The sequence below is a fragment of the Eptatretus burgeri genome, chromosome 10 (assembly GCF_056783735.1).
Source record: "Eptatretus burgeri isolate ZD-2024b chromosome 10, Ebu_testis_v1, whole genome shotgun sequence".
Classification (NCBI taxonomy): Eukaryota; Metazoa; Chordata; class Myxini; order Myxiniformes; family Myxinidae; genus Eptatretus; species Eptatretus burgeri.
Window position 1 is genome coordinate 77,804,011 of NC_140970.1, and position 7,221 is coordinate 77,811,231.

Here is a 7,221-nt window from a genome sequence, read left to right on the forward strand (position 1 = left end):
GAATTTACAATCATTAGGCATTTATTTCATCAATTTTCAATTTTCTCATCACTGAATACTTGCATAATAATGCATTGAACAATTTCACTATTCGTGCAAAAGTTCTTTCTTGCAGGTCGGCATTTTCCTTCTTTGCTCTGAAACAACCTGGAGCAAATATTGTTTTTGGTCCTCGTTGGAAGTGAGTATTTCATTGTGTTCCTTCATTAGAGCTACTCCACGTTCTGCATTGTCGTTCACTGCTTGAGTTTTGAGAAAATAGCCAGTGCTGCATTGTAACTTTCGCTCTGATGCCATGTTACTGGGTCATCGTTCAAAAAAGCTATCGGCAATTCTAGGAACACGAAAAAACGTTGGGAATTTTGAGTTGGGAAATCCCACAGTTCTCTTCTTGGAATATCGTGAACTCGTACAGTAGTTCGTTTGCTTGGATGATGGTCCAATTCTGTTCCATCTCCCTGGGTTATCGCAGCGCTAATTCTTGCCTTAGTTTCAGCAGAAACCTTATCAAATAGAGCTAGTGGAATTAGTTCCTCACTCAGGTACCATAAATGTCCAGAGAACTTCTTCACAGCTATTCTCGAAATTTCCTCATTCACGATTTTATACGATTCCAGTTTCTTCAAAAATTCCAGGTCATTTACGGGAGCTCTGACGGCACTAGGAGCAGTAAACCAATGTTTAATGTAAATCCCAATCACAAACACAGTTAGATTCCACATTCCTTTTTCCTCTCGTTTAGTTAGTTTGAATTGTTTTCTGAATAGAAAGATTTTGGTTCTATATATGGCTTTCGCCATCCAGCGGGCCCGGTGCAAAGCCCCAGGAAGCCTGAATCGAATTTCTCTCTTCGGGACGCCACCGAGTGAGATTATTGAGAGTTACAATTGTTCTTTATAATCATCACGGGGCTGGTATTTTTTCAATTGCTCTTTTGCAAATAATATCGTATCATCAACACTCACAAATTCTTGCTCATTCTCATGTACAGTCAAAATTTCAAATTTCTCCTGGTCGATGAATTGCCACTGGCCTTGAAATCTCTTGAACAAGGCGATGTCAGGTCCTGTTGAAGGACCAAGGCAAGTAACTGTGACTGCCTCGAGGACAATTTCATGCACATGGTGACGACAGGCAAAATGCAACATTTGATGTCCAAATTTCTGTTCTAATAGAACATATGAACCGTTCATGTGACCAGTGTTACTACTCTCTTCCTATGGTGTCCAAGGCCATCTCCACTCATGGCTCGCAGACTTCCTCTCCTGTTGCAGTCAACGTATGGCCCAAAATGGAGTTCTTTCACCCCCTCTTCCTGTCCAGGCTGGAGATTCTCAAGGCAGTGTTCTGGGCAGGGTTCATTTTCTGGTTTTCATCAATGATCTCTCCGACTCTCTGGACAATCCTATATAGGCTACTGTATCTCTTTGCTGATGACTCCACCCTCTGCTGTACCATCTGTCATCCCTAAAACCGGCAAGCAGCAGCTTCTTCACTCTCTGCAGATGAAGATAAAATCACAAACGAGTTCAATACGTGGAACATGTCTTTCAGGTCAGATCAGGTATCTGAGCATGCACCGGAGCAGCCCGTCACTGCGTCCACTTTCAACCGGTACTCCAGGGGCCTCCGTCTGGCCATCCCCCAGGCAGATCCCTGGCCCATCCCCATCTCCTTGAGATGCTGATCAACCTGCTGCAATCACGAGGCACGTGGTCAGCCCATTGGCCTCTACCACATTCCAGGAACCCACCCGAAGGGACCGCCTCAGGTTAACCAAAGGAAACCACCGTCTGGTGGATTACACCTCAGCACCACCCCTACACACTCTACCGCAATCTGACCCGGGAATGTCCCAATCCCTTCATCCAGTGAGCTGCCCTGTGAAGGGAAGCTGCACATGAGGTACTCCCACGGTGTGGGTTTTCAGATTTTTTTTTTTACTGCTTGTGGAATGTTTTGTGGAATGAAGGGTTTTACGGTGGCCGGAGTGCAAATCCTGCCACCAGCCTCTTCATATAAAGTAACTCAACTGCAGGAGGTCATCCGCAGACACAGTTGGGGCATTAGATATGGATGGCCATTGGCCCACAAGGAGCTCCTCTGCCCTCTGACAGGTTTTGTTCTTCATCCTGCTGGGTGTCCATATCTACACCCTCCTCACCAAGAAACTTGGAGGGGGAGACGGTTTAGTCACCGACAAGTATATATATATATATACATATATATATTTTTTTATATATATATGTATGTATATATATATATATATATATATATATATATATATGTATATATGTATTTATGTATATATATGTATATATATATATATATATATATATATATATATATATATATATATATATATATATATATATATATATATATATATGAGCCTGGTATTGGCGCAGTGGTTAGGGCAGCGGCTTGGGATCCAAAACGTCCTGAGTTCAAGCCCCGTTGGACAACTGAATTAATACACCAGGGGTTTGACTCAGTCTGTCATCCTTCCGAGGTCGGCGAAGTGAGTACCAGTGTACTGGGCCGGTGTATACCCCGGTTAAAATAGGTGTACCATATCCCTGTGTCGTAAGAGGCGACCAGAGTTGCGTCAGGAAGGGCATCCGGCGTAAAACATGTGCCAAATCAATATGCGGATCATACGGATGATCCGCTGTGGCGACCCCTCACGGGAGCAGCCGAAAGAAGAAGTAGAAGAAGCATGAAAATTGGTGGGATGATTCGTGATTATCCAAGGACGATTTGATTAGATTTTGGGAGCGATCGGGTCAAGGTCAAGGTCATGAAAAGGTCAAAAACAAACTTTTGAGCATAACTTCCTTCATAAGACAGCTATCGACATGCAACCAACGCCATATTGTTCCATGACGAAATACCTTTCGTGTACGTGGTGTCAGATTTGATGTGACGTCATCAGAAGTGTGTCAAAATGACGTCACAAGATGATGTAAATTTTCAATTTTCGACCTCATCAGTTTTGATCATACGGTTTTGTAGGACTTACCTTAAGGACGTCACACACCAAATTTGACGTCGTTCGGACTGACCGTTATGACCTCATTGATGTTTGAACATAACGTTTTTCAATTGTGGCTAAAATGTCCTGATATTTTATATTCAAATATCTATGTAGTTTGTAAATGAAATTGTCCCAAATCCAGGCATTATGATCAGTACCAAAATATCTGCTTATTTATGAACAGGTTTTGCAAATTAACTCTATGGTCAAGGTCAAGGTCACACTCAAGGTCAAAATATACTTGTCGGCATAACTTCAGATCTAATAGAGCTATTGACATGAAACCAACGTTAAAATGTTCCGTGAAATAAGAGCTTTCAGGATCGTAGTCCGCGATTGGTAGTGACGTCATTGGAAGTGCGTCAAAATGACGACACAAGATGACGTCATTTTTAAACTTTCGATTTTTTTCAGTGTTTATCATTCCATTTTGTTGGACTGCCCTCAATGACGTCTAACACCAAATTTGACGTCCATCGGACTGATGGTTGTGACGTCATGGACGTTTTTAAATGACGTTTTTCAAATGTGCCCGGAAAAAAGTAGCGGCGGTGAAGGTATGCGCTCTACCGAGTGCCCGTTCTAGTTAATTATTGTATTCTCACCAAGCCATTCCTTTTCTGATTAAAACAAATCATTCAGTTTTCCGGCAACTCAATTTCATCTGCTCATACCACCTGGTAAGTTTTTTTTATTTTTTTATTTTTTTTTCATCTGCTAATGGTAAACCCTTTTACTGAATACTGAATCATCAATAGCGTACATGTATGTATGTAATATATACAAGTCTGGAGACTGCGATGGTTCACGAGCAATGTACACGGTTCGCCTTTTTTATTTTTTGACCTTCGAGGGGACGCCACGTGAAAACTGGCGGGAATCGGGAAAAACGTAAATGATGAAAGTTGTAGTAGTCGAAGAGCACTACTTGCATACCAACTTTCATTTGAAACAGTTGAAAACTCTAGGAGTTCGATGCCCAATTTATTGATTTTTTTTGACATTTTCTAAGTTCGTGACCTTGTGACCTTGACCTTGGGATGAAAATGAAAAATCGAGCTCCGTGGGGTTATGCAGGTGCCATTGGGCTAACCAAATACCGAAACCCTGCCAGATTCAACAAACCCCCTCAGAGAAGATGTAACTTGAAACCAGCTACCCCATAAAAACACATGTTTTTGGGGTGTGGCTCCGTCCATAATGGGCGCAGCATGCCCATTCTCAGGAAAAACACAACGAGATCATGATATAAACCTCCCACCCAAATTTTATCAGAATCGGATCAAAACCCACGGAGCTATGCTCGGGACAGACAGACAGGTACACACCCATAACGAATATAGTGGTCACTTACCGACTTGTGAACCAATTATGATATCAGTATTCAGTTAGCTACACAATACCGAAAATCCAGTTCGATTCAGACAACTTTGAAATTTTTACCTATAGCACTCTTTTCGGCCGTTGCTAGAAAACGGAGATTGCTATAGCAACGGTTGTCATGGTGTGTGGTAGAGGTCATGGTATGAACCTACCGCTTGAGTTTCACCATAATCAAACAAGAATTGCGAAATCCTAAACGTAGTCCACCTTTTTTCACGACTAGTTTTTTCGGCCATTGCTAGGCAATGGTGGCATCCATAACAACAGCTGTTTATAGTAGGTGGTATAGATCATGATATGAACCCACCACTCGAGTTTCATCGAAATCGACCACGAATTGCGAAATCTTAAACGTAGTTCGCCTTTTTTATTTTTTGACCTTCGAAGGGACGCCACGGGCAAAATGGCGGGAATCGGAAAAATGTAAATGATGAAAGTTGTAGTACTCGAAGAGCACGACTTGCATACCAACTTTCATTCGAAACTGTTGAAAACCCGAGGAGCTCGAGGCCCAATTTATTGATTTTTTTTTTTTTTGTGAATAAAGTAAACGCTTTGTGATCCGATGTCTGAATGTGTGCATATATACATATATTTATATATAAACAATTGACCCCTACCACACTCCTCTAGCCGAAGAAGCTGCAAAAAGCAACCCAAGAATGCCTACACAAGTAAGTGCTACGCTTATTCGAACCCTTCCCAGAGTTCCTCAACAACTATAAAGACGTTTACACATAGTACACACATGATAATTCCAATGCGATACACCCCCCTCAGCCACCGGACCGGTTTCATCACTTATTGGCGAATCATCAGCGATAGCACAGACAGCAATGTATACCAATGAGGCTCTCAAGCACGTACCACGTGCAAACATCAAAAGCAGTTACTATATAAATGAAGAAAGACCCATCCACATCTCTCACCTGTGAATGGATGGAATAGCCAAGCAGCTCTCAGCTAATCAACTAAACCCAAGTGGCTTTTCCTTCATTGATTTGACATCATATGTACGAATGGAGAGACAGGAAGTTTTGCCACACTGATTAACTTCAGTAGTTTCGAGCCAGCATTCAGCTCACGGCTTGTTCAGCCATAGTCGGAAGATGTGTGAACGCTGAGGGCGTGGATCCTAGCTGAGGCAGTTGTACCAACGAATACATAATATGACTGGGCATGAGGACCCTACAGGGTGTTTTTGCTTTTACCAGCATCTGCGGTTGGTTGACAACCCTCCAGGCCATGGGGTTATTCCTGGTCTGGGGGGCTCAGGATTAGTAGTTGGTGGCCAGTCCGAGTACGTACGTCATGAGCCTGGCACATGTGCCAGACCTGCAGTGCCGATAGAAATGTCTATAGAAAACCCACAGTGCTTATATATATAGTCTACACCCCCTTTCTAAACTTTCATCTTTTCTGCCTCACAGCCTGGAAATAAATTGCATTAAATCAGACTTTTTCCACCTTTATTTACACATCGTAACCCACAACTTCCAAGTGAAAAGCAAATTCTACAAATTTCAGACAATTAATAATACAAAATTAGAATTTCTTGGTTGGATAAGTGTCCACCCCCCTGAGTTAAATATTGGTTGAAAGTACCTTTGACAGCAATTACAGGTGTGAGTCTGTTGGGATAGGTCTCTACCAACTTTGCACACCTTGATTGGGTAATATTTGCCCATTCTTCTGGAAAAAGTTGTCCAAGCTCAATCAAGTTGTGTGGGGAGCGTTGATTGACAGCAATCTTCAAGCTATGCCACAGATTTTTCGATTGGATTTAGGTCAGGGCTCTGACTAGGCCACTCAAGGACATTTATCTGTTTGTTCCTTATAATCACTCCAGTGTAGCTTTGGCTGTGTGCTTTGTGTCATTGTCATGCTGAAAGGTCAACTTCCTTCACAATTTCAGCTTTCTTTCAGAGGACAGCAGGTTTTCCTCTAGGATTTTTCTGTGTTTTGCTCCATCCATTTTCCCTTCTATCCTGACAAGAGACCCAGTCCCTGCTGATGAGAAACATCCCCCGAACATGATGCTGCCACCACCATTCTTCACAATCGGGATGGTGTTCTTTGGTGATGTTTTGCATTTCAGACAAAAAGTTCCATCTTGGTTTTGTCAGACCATATAACTTTTGCCACAAGGCTTCAGAATCTCTGGAGTGGTTTTTTGCATTCCTCAAACAGGACTTAAGGTGGGCTTTTTTGAGTAATAGCTTCCTTCTTGCCACTCTACTGTGCAGTCCAGACTTTTGGAGTGCTTGGGATATTGTCACATGCACACAGTGACCAGTCATTGCTAAAAAGGCATGTAGCTCTTTAAAAGTTGCCATTGGCCTCTTGGTGGCCTCACTGATCAGTCTCCTCCTTGCTTGGTCATCCAGTTTGGAGGGATGGCGGGATCTAAGCAGGGTATTGGTGTTACCATCCACATTCCACTTCTTAATGATTGTATTGACTGTGCTTCAAAGGATATTCAAGGCCTTTGATGAAATATTTTTATACCCATCGCTTGATCTGTGCCTTTCCACAACTTTATCTCATGGGTCTTTTGAAAGCTCTTTGGTGTTCATGGTTGAGTGTTTGCTATGAAACACACTATGCAGCAGAAGAAACCTACAGGAATAGCTGATTTTATTCTGAAACTAGAAGGGCACTTGGTCGAGTACATAACTCCACCAGGCTGATTCGTTTACATTTTTGTATCCCACTGACATGCCGGATCTGGATTAGGACCTGAACTAAAATTGAATGAGATTGTTCTTGTCACCTAGCTAACTCATCCACCATAATTTCGT

General features: G+C 42.3%; 1 pseudogene; it reads right to left on the minus strand.

Moving 5' to 3' along the window:
- Window positions 1-236: 236 nt before the first annotated feature.
- LOC147018913 (uncharacterized) lies at window positions 237-1,193 on the minus strand (annotated as a pseudogene).
- Between the last annotated feature and the right edge of the window lie 6,028 nt (window positions 1,194-7,221).